The 12,966-nt window shown below is 41.3% G+C and overlaps 1 protein-coding gene across 1 annotated transcript in view; it reads left to right on the plus strand.

The window, feature by feature from the left end:
• Positions 1-12,966, plus strand: part of LOC122987317 (dolichyl-diphosphooligosaccharide--protein glycosyltransferase subunit STT3B-like) — a 60,974-nt gene that overhangs the window by 21,088 nt on the left and 26,920 nt on the right. The gene's annotated exons all lie outside the window — the stretch shown is intronic.

The raw sequence follows: 12,966 nt of genomic DNA on the forward strand, positions 1-12,966 counted from the left end.
CATTGTGTGAAGAGCAGGTTAAGTAGCAGTGGTACCTTTTCTTCATACAAGGTTATGTTAGACTCCATATAAGGAAAGTCAGACAGGAAGCAGTGGTTCTCCATCTTTTTAAAACCACAGCACCCATTTATGTTCATTTCTTTTTAATGACAACCACCATGCTCACATGTGGCATGACATTGATTTGTGTCTATAATTTACCTCTTAATGGCTTAAGTATTTCATTTCTCTGTTGGCTAGAGAGCAGTGCTTTGTCTGGAGATGTTTCCTCAGCTTACTTAGCATCTTTGCAGCATTATGTAGTTTTCCCTGCACATAAGGCATTCCGGTTTGGGATAGCAAGCAAGTATCCTCTCTCCACATAAAGCCGCAAACGTTTTCTGTTGTTCTGCACGGGTTTGGTCGTCTCACATTGTGCTGAGGGCTGATAAGTATCGGCTTCTTTACACAGCAAGAAATCCGCCCATCTCTTGCTCTGACAGTCACCATTTCTGACTCCTGTGCACCCGGAAGACTGCCAAAAAGCACACTGTGTTCCTATGACAACCGTGAGCTGTCAGTACAACATAATTGTATGTCTTTCTAATATGTTGATTTCCATGTTGGCTGATTTCCTCCATCTGGATGTGTTTGAAAACGTGATATAAAACTGTATTTAAAGTAAACACCTCCTAGTTTTTTGGATGTGGTGAGATGGTATTAAAAATTTAGGCTTCCAGTAAATGTACTATAAAGACAAAATTGTAAATGAGTGTTGCGGCGCCCTCAGCCTGTCCTTCAGGCACCCTGGAATGCTGTGGCACCCACTTTGGCAACCACTGCTCCAGAGTAGCTTTAAGCTGCTTTTGAACTGCACTGCAGGCTGCTCAAGAGAGGCGGGCACAAACCCTTTCCTAGTTGAAATAAGCCGCTCTGTCTGCTGTAAGCTGTGTGCTCACAGCTTGGAAGAGTCAACAACTCTACTGGAGCACAAGCATCATTTCCTCAGTAGCTGGAAAAAGCTGCATTGTTAATTTGCTGCGTGTGTGGTTACTCATTTAAAGACAAAGCAAATGATTTAGATCAACCTATGTAGCTACATACTGTGTTATCGTGTTGAGTGTTAAAAATACGAGAGGAAAGAGTCAGAAATTGAAGTGAACTGGTAAACCCGCATGCACATAGTGTGGTCAATAGGCTTTTATCTTTTTTCCAGAGGCTGTGTGAATAGCCCGTGCTTCCTCACTGTGTGTTGTGTATGTGCAGTAAATGATAGTTTGCAGAGCTGGTCTGTCTTATCTCCTATGATCTGCTCCTGAGGCACTCAGATGTGTTGAGCAGCTGGTTGGAGAAGCAAAGCAACTCCTCATTAAATAATCATCATGACTGCAATGGGCTGAGACAGTGTTGTTGTTAGGCTGTTAGTGCTTCTGACCGACCAACCTCCAGCACTGCTGCAAAAGAGCTCAAGCCAACCCTATGAACTCTGCTTTCATTAAGGCATAGTTATCGCATAAATCCTGTAGCCGGAGTTAAATTCAGTAGGATTTAACTCTGCATATGTGACCAGATATGTAAATATAATATTGCTGAAAAAGGAAAATGTTAACGATTTTTGTCAGCACATATTGCTGCTTTTTTGGCAAAACTGGACATCCCTTGACTTATTGGTGTCAAAGGTCAAAAAAGTTTAGAATCAATACAATGCAGTGTTTCAGTTGCTCCAAGTCCCGGCTTCATCCTCACCCACACTCTTCCTCCTCATGCTGCTGCTTTTACTCACTCCAAATATCTAGGAAGACACATTTCCTCAATGCATATTTGATAGTGACTGCTGTCCAGAGGGGAGGCTTTTTCACCATGTTGTGTCAGGTCTCAAAGATAACTAGTCAGCAAGGTGAGCTCTTCTGGGAGGCTAATGCGTTTCCCTCCTTTTTCTTCAGGGATCATCTTGCCAGCTGACAGAGAACATTTGAAGTCTTATTTTTTTTCTTCACAGTTATCATCACTTGTTTTTGAACCCGTCTTAAACTTTTAACTGGTCTAGCTGGTTTTACCGGCTTGTTTTCCTCCCTCTTATTGATTTTCAAGAATATATTCCTCCTCTGCTCTGTACAGTGTAAAGCAGCAAAACGTCTCTGTTAAGCAACAGAGGCAGCCCCATATGCCCGAGAAATCTAAGTGAGCAGAGGAGTGCATGTAGTGAGAGAGAGAGAGGAGTGAAGGATGGGAGGGAGAGCAGCTAAAAACCACAGGGATTCTGCTACTCTGCGGGGCTACTTATCAGGCCTCGTGTCAAATTTATAATGAAAGTTTTCCTCTCTTTGCTAGCTTTTAGGATACTTTCCCAAATCAGAGTGAAGCACCTGCTCATGTCATGAGACTAGTTCTGCTCCACTGTGCACTCTGGCTACCTCCTCACTCCCACTCCCCAAACTCACATACCATACCAACACAGGCCTCCCTGCTGGATGTGTGTGTGAATGCTTGCCTTTCCTATGAAAGAGCAATGCTCGTGGTAATCATTGATTTTTTTTTTTTCTTTACTCTGACCTTTGTTCAGCAGTTGCTGCAGATATTTGAATATGTACTTAGTCTGTAATGAAAGCACAGGGTGGAGTCAGCAATGATTTCCTTTAATCCAATGTTTCCTTAAAGCTGCATTGATAGTAAATATTAAAATAGAATCAAATGTTTGCTTTACAGTGAAGAGAATTCTAATCTGACTCTGCAGAGCTCCACAGAGCTTTTCAGCCTCTTCTGACTCGTTGGTTTCTTCTTGAATCAACCCTGTGTACACCTGCAGAAAATCTGATAAACCAACTGTGCACCACCTGTCCAGCACCAAACACTAGTGATACAACTAGTGAACAACGTCAAACACATAGCTGCTTAAAGACCAACACTGAGCTAAAATGAGAGTGAACATTGACTTGCATTCATCAGATGTTCAGGATAATCAGCCTAATGGGATGGTGGGATGACAACGTTGCTCCATGTCTCTAGATACATAAATAGGAAATTGGCTAACATGTTAGCTATTACACCTTTTTATAAGGTGATAATATGTCAGGACTGTGTGTCTTCCTACTTGCTTTGGAGTTGTTTTGCCCCCTAATGGCCAAAAGTATGTGAATGTAGCCTTCTCTCATCACTGTGACCCTGCTGGAGCAAACTGAGGTTTCTCGATTGCATTAAAATATGCTCTCAAACTACGCTGGACTCTTGTGCTTTCATGCTTTTCTACAAGGACATAACAACACTGATACAAAATTGAACAAAGGCACATGGGGCGTAACAGTGAACAGCACAGATTGATGTAAGGAATCACACCAACATGATGAGACGAGGGGGAACGGTGGCCACACTAGTACGCTCCTCTTTAAAGGTTTTCTTCTCTTTCTCATCACTTTCTGAAATGGACTTGAAATGCAGAGAATCAGAGCATGAAATAGCCTACTAACTCAAATGACTTTTCTGAATAGGATTTTTAAGGTGTGCTTCATTTCAGCCCAAAGAGGGACCATTTTCAACACACATTGTGGTGGCAAAAAAACATTAGTTACTCACCATCTTCACTGTTTTTTCATTTGGAGCCAGAGTTGAACCTGTAACCTGCCAATAATAGGCCTAATTCTACAAGCCTTTATATAGAACCTCGTGGACAATTTTGATGTTTTTTGAGTGCTCTTCCTCCAGAGAGCAGCAGGCATGTTGTTTTTTCTTTAGCAGAGAATTAAAGCACCTCTTTAGCTGCAGTTATGACACTGGTCTGAGCCTCAGTTTACTGATAGGCCTACTTTTCTGGCTCCTCAGATAACTAAAGCAAATTTTTATTAAAGCTGCCCTGGGGCTTCTGTTACTGGCCAAGTGTGAGACCACATGTGATATAGTATCATTTCTGTCTCTTTTGTCCCCTGCTGCTAGCTTGTAGGTGATTTAGAAAATGAATGAAAGTCTCCACCCCCCCTGTGTAATTTTCGAAATTATGATCCATTATTTTGTCTACAGCCTCCAAGGTGCAAGCTGAGCAGGAGGATTTAGGTTGATTTAGTTTGGAAATTGTCCCATCTGATTTATTTGGCTTATAGAAAGCGAGGATGCAGAGAGGGGAGAGTTAAGGGGGAATTATGCAATTGTTGCTCGGTACCAAGCCTTGGGTGCTGTTTTTTAATCAGCCAGTCATACTCAGGTGCAGCCATCCTCATTGTGTCTCCTCCGCCTTCCGCCGCTTACTGCAATATAGGATTTGCAGGAATTTGATGAGACATCATCAGATTTTAATAAATGCTTTTGTGTGAGGTCCTCCTCCTCCCCCTAGGCTCTAAACCGGCTTAATTTTCACTCTGTGGCTCTGACTTCCACATACCGCACCTCCCCGACTCTTTAACCAAACAAAATGGGATGTGGGAGGTTAATCTTGTACACTTTTCTCTCTGGTGTCATTCTGTCTGCTTCTTTCTTTCCCTCTCATTCACGTTTCAACTTCTCTCACCGCTAATTTCGATCGAGTCTTTTCATATTTTCCGTTTAGTCAGTTCACAGTTGCACATTAAAGTCGGGTTAAAAGGCTAATGAAAACCAAATGTGTTTGCTTGACTTAAATTGACAGTTATCCAAACTTCAGCACTGTCTGTTCAGTCATGTCTGTCACTGCAGGTCAGGCTGTTACAGAAGGATATACTGTGTCTCCTCGCTACAGTCGTGTTTTATCACATTCTACATGTGATGTGTTGTCAAATCTCGTGTGGAGTTACTCTGAACCTCTGCACAGAGAAGCTGTGACATCACGTCAAAGTAAGACGAGTCTCTGCTCACTCGTCTCCACATGCTCTGTTTCATCTTCCTCCCGTGCCTCCTCTCTCTAAACCCATCCAACTGGCTTTAATTTAGATCTTGAGAACCAGTTTTACTCCTGGGTCCATTTCAAGATGACTTACAAGTAGGCCTGTCACCATAACTACTTTTGTTGGACGATATATTTATACATATATATATTCCTAGAAATAATTGCAATAAATGATATTATTGTAATTTAAGATCATTTTATGCCACAGTTGCAGTTAAAGGATCAGTGTGTAGAATTTAGTGGCCTCTAGTGGCGAGGTTGCAGATTGCAACCAATTGAAATGCTGAAACCTTCTGGAAACAACGTGCTGAAACAGGTAGACGGATTATTTGCCTCAAATAGATGATGAGAGATTATGCTGTTTATTCTGGCATCATGTAACGGGCCTATTTCCAAGTGCTGCAGTTTCTTTAATGAGACACAGATGTGAACACGTGCTTTGTAATTCATATTTTTTAATAAGCGGCAAAGCCCGATTACAATTTTTAATTGCGTTTTTTCTTTTTCTCGCCGTGTGTGACTTTGTGTCTCGCAGCTTTCCTTCTCCTACTCCTCAGCCTCAGCTCACACACTCCTCTCTCTGCTAGAGGTGGGGTTGTGGGTAAAGTCACAATTGTAAATCATGATGATTTTTAATATTGCAAACACACTCCCTGAGCCATTTTCAATTAATTAATGTAGTTAACTATGAACTCACTCGTGCATTATTTTTTTGTATTACTAAGACTGAAACTCTTCATAATGTGCTTTTTAAACTTCAAGTTGCTGTGTTCCTTTCAGTGTACGTACAAATGATTGCAACTCAACTTTATTAATATAAAAAGTTCACATTACATGAACAGCAGAGTTGATCCAAAATGCTTTACAGCACACTGAAAACAGAATAAAAGAAAGGAGAAAATATTAGAGGAATCTAAAAGTAAAAAATCATAAAAATCACACGGTCACACGATGCGGATAATGACAACAAACACCTTCAGTTGACAGATTTTAAATTTGGTTTTACAGATCTATCAGCTTCATCCAAGTAGAGACTGTTCTCCCACCGTCCCAACAGATACTGTATTTACTGTATGTGTTGGAATCAGTCAGGAAAGCATGATGCTTTTGTGACACAGTGGAGATGAACACTAATGCAATGTGATGTAAAATTTCTTGAAATGTTCACATTTTGCTGTAGATAAAAAATTTGGGACTTTTGTAGTGAACAGTATGTCATAAAATAATCCTGGTTGTTTGTACAAGTGTCTAAAGACAAAGACTAAAAGACTAATTAACTAATCGGAAAAAAAATTGATGAATAAAATGATAAATAATTACAGCCCTAGTGTCAATAATCATAATATGTCACACTTAGCCTAATAAAATCACAAAATGTATTGAATTGGCATTAAAACACAGTATCATCACATGTGCCGTGTGTGTCGAGGTTATCTGCCAATTCACACTCCCGCTCTTTCCCTCAGCATTCTTCTCATGTGACCTGGCTCTTGCCTTCCTCTACTCCTCCTCTTCCCCTCTACATCAATTTTTACTAATCTCATGTCTCCTCTTTGTTGTTCCTTGTCATCTTCTCCTCCTCCCATCTTCTCTCTCTCTCTCTCTCACTCTCTCTCGGAAGATCGCATCTCAGCCAAGCCTCAGAACAACGCAACAGTACAGAGGAGAACGAGCCCCCCTCCGTCTTCTATCTTCATGGACTGTGAAATTAGGTTTTACTTAGAATTGGGCCATTGGAGTTTGGAGATGATGAAGGCGATTTAGGAGATTGTTTGTGGTTACAGACGGATGGAGAGGCAGGAGAAGATAGCCTCGTTTCTTTCATGTTGGCTGCTCCCATCTCATCAAGCATTCAAGGAGCCCTGCCCGTCCCCTCCGCTGACCACTTATACAACGTAGCCAGCACAGGCCACGTAGGTGAACAGAAAACGCTATTATAGTTTCGAACTATTTTACCCCAGAGCCTCTGACCTCTACCCACTCCTCTCTGTGCGTATGACTAGCACTCTCCAGCGCGGTACGAAGCTCAATATATTTTAACCCGCTGCCCTTCTCACCCCCATCTCCAGTCCTGCGGTATTGTGAAACTATGGCTGTCTGGGCCAGCTTCAGTCTCCTTCTCAGAGACAATAAAGACACTCTGTTTGTGTCTCATCCTGACCTTGTGCTGTGATGGTGAGCTGAACGGTTCTCATCAGAAAGCTTATAGAAATACAGTATTTGTTTCTGTTACACATAAAAGAAGTATGTGAGGCTCTTCTCCAGGAGACTGTTGAAATACTTGATATTGTGCTATTTTGGTGTGATGTGACACCCCATACAGGCAGCCGGGTGATATTACACTTTATAGTAAATAGGCTGCTAACAGTACGTGGACTCTGTTTTCACTCTATGTTGCGGCTCCCATCGCTGGTCATTTTGCTTGTTAACAATCAACTGAATCAGAACAAAGACACACAACGGTGTGAGTGTCAGGCTATACATTCACATGTCTCATTAGTGCTGTAGTGTGATGTTTTTACAGGTTGGACTACTGACCTATTTGCCCAGACTTTTATTTCAGTTTACTTTATTCCAGTCTTCACAGTTTACTCAGTTTTAATAGTTGACTGTGAATGAACTTACAGTGCTTTCCAAACAAGAGTAAAAGCAAGAGGTCAACAGGACAGTATTGTGCAACAGTACAGTGGTTTGGTGAGAATTATATATTACATGAGTTGTGGAAAGTTGGGGCCATGTGTGCTCTTTCGTGTGTGTGTGTGTGTGTGTGTGTGTGTGTGTGTGGTCATGCTTGTCATGGTGTATTTTACTTCAAATCTTCCTTCAGTGGATTTACTTGCTCCTGACTAGCCTGGTGACTGCAGGCTCTCTTCAGTAAAGTGATTTCTTTAAATCATGTAAACAAGAAATGTGGTTTCTTTATTTGGAGTTTGGGATTAGAGAAATCCTGTAGATATAGCTAGATTTATGCTGGAGAAACCTGATCTCCTAGCTGTGTTTACACAGGTATTTTAGACAGGGTTTCTACAAAAGCACATGTGCATGATAAAGACTTCAGGCTTTGTTTTTGTTGTCCAGTATTTGTCTTGTGAGACTCCATGTGAGTCTTGACTGAACAGTCTGGATGTGAGAAGGGTGCAGTTCATACAGCGTGCTGTTGCCGAGGCCAGAGATATACTGTAGCACCTCAAACCTTCAACAAATTGTCTGACAGTTATTTGTTTCTATAAATGAAGTGTTTGCGTAATTTTTAGGTGGATTTACTGTTCTAGTAGTGGTTTCCCCAAGCGTACCCTGCTTTAAAACAGAATGTCACAGTGTCCTACAGAATCTATACATCACAAGAATATGTCCTGGTCCCATCTTCCCCAAATGACCCATTTTCATATGCAGTGTTATCACATAAAAAATATATGAAATAAAACCACTTCAGTGGTGCTGGTTTGCGTGACGGTGAGGCAGCTCGCCCTCCTCTTTGCTGTCGGAGCACCTTATACAGTTAAAAAGAGAAACAATTGCTCAGTTACAGGGAACATCTGTCTGTGATGGCAGTATCTGTTGGCTCCATTGTATCTTAAGCAAATGGTCACTCCCCACCCATTATTCACTACAATGAAATTAAGCTTGTGAAGGATGGGATGGGGTAGGGACACTAAGTCAGAAGACGGCAGCTGCAGGAAATGATGCATCGCTGCATTTTTCTTGTGAATCTTCAAATCACATTTACATCTGGTGATTGAAACGCAGTGTGCACAATAATGATTTGTCTGCTTTTATACTGCGATGGTCTGATTTGTTAACATTTTTAAGCCATAGAGAAAACATGCATAACACTTAGTCTTTGGGGAATTTTTTTTTTGTGTAAATATCTTTTTCATGCTTTATTTTATTTGCGTGCATATCAGCCCGTGTGTTTGTACGTGTGATTGAAGTGTGCAGCTGTGCGTTAGTCTCTTTGATGCCACCTCCTGTCATCTCCTCAAAGCTGTGTGTTTTTTCCAGTCCTCCTGCGTCAGGCTCCCACACACACGCTATCTGAAAGCAGCAGGTAGCATGATCACCCTGCAGAGGCTGCAGCTGCCCTGCCTGTCCTTGGAAAAGATAGTAGAACGGGTCATTAAGAGGTGACGCTGCCCTCAGTTCGGCTGCTCTTTGGCCATCTGCCATGTTTAAAGATACAGCAGAGCAATTGTCTGTGCACATAGGGAGGAGTAAGAGTAGACCGAGAGCACTTATTTTCAGAGATGATGAAGCAGGGTGTCCTGAAAAGATGACACAGCAAAGAGATGGGAGAGATGGGAGATAGGGATGTTAAATAGACTAACTCCATCTCAAGCAATAAATACATCTGTTAGACACAACTGATGTGATTGATTGGATGAAAAATGTAAATCAGTTTGATTTTTTTTTTTTTTTTTTTGTCTCCAATGATTAAAAGCAGGACTATGGATTGGTGTCCATCATCAATCATGTGCCATATATGAGAGCTCAGCATAGCAACCCTGCCACTGCACTGCAGCATTTCAAACCTACCACAGGGTGATCGCTAAAGGAGACACTATAGTTACTGTCAAAATAAAAACACACATTGACCCTGAGGAATTTCTGCACACACCTAAAAAAAAAAAAAAAAAAAAAAGGAACTGAGTTTGTTTACTGGTACGTATGAAAGCACACCTCAGAGATACACATCACACTATGACTATTTCCAATATGCAGTGACAGGCTGCTACAACTGCTGCCATGGTGATTAGTCCAAATAATGCTTGCATTTTTATTTCCATTCACCGCTTCCATGTCGGCCACCTGGAGAGAAGGTGCTACAGTCAGCCCACATATGCGGTAAAATAGATTTACCTCACTGCAATAAAGCTTTCAGCTGTGTGTCTGACTTATTTACAGACTTTAATTTGTCAAGCTAACACTTATTTACCTAATGACAATAGACAGAGAATGATTGGTGGTTGTTTTCGCAGTGTTGTGCTACCCAAGCTGTATTCATATTCAGCCCAGAAATGCTGCTGCTAATGGAAGCTTAGTGCTGGATTTGAAGCTGGTTCAGTAAAAATAATCTCTCATGCATTCGCCTGGTCAGCAATATATGTAAGTGAAAAACCAAGAGGAAAACAACACATTGGTTAGTGGATTTGAACAAATGGCCATCTGAATATATTCTATTCTGCACACTAAAGCTGTTTGCTAAAAGCAAATAATGCAGTTCATCCAGCCAATAGTGGTGCCATACATATTATATTTGTTTTATTAGTTTATCTTCCAGGCACAAAGATGTGTCTGACATAAGTAGGACGCTATGTGCAGCAGTCCCTGTCTGAGAATTATATTACGCTCTGAACTCATCACTTGGTTTCAGACCCACGAGGGATGCTTTGATCAGGCTTTTTAAGGCTGATGCTGATCACTGAGTTAATGTGAGTAGAATAGGCCCCAATCTAATACAGATGCATTGATTCCTGGTCCCTCTCCATTCCACAAACTACTCTTAATAATAAAGTCTTATTTTTGAAGTTGCAAACCCTGATTAGGGGCCATGGAGCAAGAAATTAAAGCTCCAACTCCGATACTAATTCCTTGGATAATACTTTCAATATATAAAACTTATATTACACTTATACTTAACAGATACACACAAAGTTTTCTCAAGAATTCTCCATGAGCTTCTTTTCATCTGGAAAATAACTTTGTACAGTTCGGCATTGCATGTGAACTGTGGATTAATTGAAAAATGTAATGACTTATTGGAGACAAAATAAATAAAGTGCTGTCGCTACAAGTCATGGACAGACAGCTTGTCACTAGACAGCATCTAACAGGTCTGAAGTGATATTTGCAGGTATGTTTACATGCTGTTTAGCTATCTAGCTGCTAACTGACATTAGCGGTGCACTTTTCCCTGTTGTATGTTTGTTTCGTGGCTCATTCAACAAATTAAGCTGCAGGACAAGACGTGACATCATGTTTGTAAGTTATCACGTTTTGATGATGTCGATACAGGCTATTGTTTCATTCACTACATTTTACAAAATTAATGTAAAGGAAAGTTATATTTGTCTCTTTTTTTTGATTTCCGATCTGTGACTCAAAACTGTGATAAGATCCAAACTGACTTTTGTGATCTGTCACTCCCCTAGAGCCCAAACATACTGACGCCCTGCTTTACTGATTACATCAAGTCAAGTCAATTTTATTTTGTATTGCCCAATATCACAGATCACAAATTTGCCTCAGGGGACTTTACAGTCTGTACAGCAATACAGCATCCTCTGTCCATTCTAATTAGGAAAAACTCCCTAAAAACCCCTTTATTGGGAAAAAAAATTGAAGAAACCTCAGGAAGAGCAACAGATCCCTCTCCCAGGATGGACAGACGTGCAATAGATGTTGTGTGTGCACAACAGACCACAAATTACAGAATACAACATTGAACAGAATAAAAAAAAATATAATGGATATATAATATTTATGAAGAATGTGATGAAGAAGATGCCACGCAGCTTCCAGGTGCCACCAGAACAGAATAGGACCTGATCCATGCGACCTCCATCACCATGGAGACCTGGCAGGAGGACAGACATATACACACATAAGAGACTCACATCACATCATTAACACACACGGGAGAAGAGACAAGAAAAGACATTATTCACACAGGAGAGAGAGAAGGATAAAGACATCATTCAGAGAGAGAGAGAGACATAAGGTGAGGCTGAACTGAGGAGAGAGAGGACAGGAGGAGAGAGAGAGGGACACACAGCTATTGATGCAATAATCACGTCAACAGGACAGCTCTTAGTAAATTCATTGAGACTGAAACTGACATGCAGTACAAGGTCATGAAGTACTCAGTTAAAGGCAAAAAGATGAGTTTTTAGTTCAGATTTAAAGGAGTCAACAGACTCTGATTGTCTGATGTCAGCAGGGAGCAGTTAACAGCATGAACTAGAGTCTGTGTTGGTCCACACAGGATCATCACCTGACTCAGACACCTGCATGGTGGAGATCAAGCAGCCATGATGGATCAGTCAGTGAAAGCACTGTTTGATGTACATTTATTTATCTGCATTTAATTTATGATCAGATGTTCTCATCTGCACTGCTAATAGAACGACCGTCGTCATTTATAAAGAATATCAGCTGATTCTCACAGCCGCCTGATGATCTGAACCTGGCTAGATACAGTTTTAGAGAAGAAAAAGAATCTGAAATGAAGAGCAGTCGAACCGACAAATTCACCTGTTAAAGCTGAAACATACCAGCGTTTATCTGATGGTTGGAAATTCATTTCATGTCCTCATCTGGTTCAGGAAAGGCCGGTTTCGCCTATTTCTGGCGAGTCTGCACATGAAAAGAGCTCCCCTATGTTTTAATGAGCTCGGATCCCACGGGTGAGACAGAATTTTTGCTTCGCCTGAGACCTAGGATGGAAAGGGTTTAAGAGCCCATCATCCACAGAATCAAGTGTCGGTGGTAAGTGTTTCTTCTGTCCGCCGGCTGAACGTTTTGGGATTTCTACTGGCTTTCTGAGACTGTGATTGTAACGGGAAAATGAGAGGCATTCTGTCAAACTAGGCAGGAACCAGAGCACCAAAGACGCAATGGATTCTGTGTACATGCAGGCACTTTTTCTCTCGCCTCTTTCTTTTTTTTTTTTTTTTTTTCTTCTTTCAATCATATGGCTGAGCCTCAAGAGCGTGCACGAGCCCCCGCGCACATACCCGCAATCTAGCACTCACTCCGAAGGGGGCTGAGCGAGCCATATGCTGCAATCCCTCTATCAAATTCCTGTTTCTCATGGAGGGACAGTTTGTATTGAGCACTTTAATACTTGTGGAAAAAAAGCTCAGGGGACAAGCAGACTCTAACTGCTGTGTACCAGCACAGTCTCTGTCTGAAAGCTGGGGGCTAGATGCTGCATTTGTACAAAAGCAGCAGTCTATCTACCAGACCCCGCCTCATTATAGACAAGGCTTTAGTCGGATTGTTCTTCCTAAAGTATCGCCGGCTGTAAACAACTTCAGAGATAAAAGGCAGACAGAAGGTTGAGGAAGAATGAGAAGGAAGGGAAAAAAAATGCAGGTAAAAGAAGTGTGAGAAAGGGTGAATAGAGCCACTCAAGTTGT

The sequence above is a fragment of the Thunnus albacares genome, chromosome 8, assembly GCF_914725855.1.
Source record: "Thunnus albacares chromosome 8, fThuAlb1.1, whole genome shotgun sequence".
NCBI lineage: Eukaryota > Metazoa > Chordata > Actinopteri > Scombriformes > Scombridae > Thunnus > Thunnus albacares.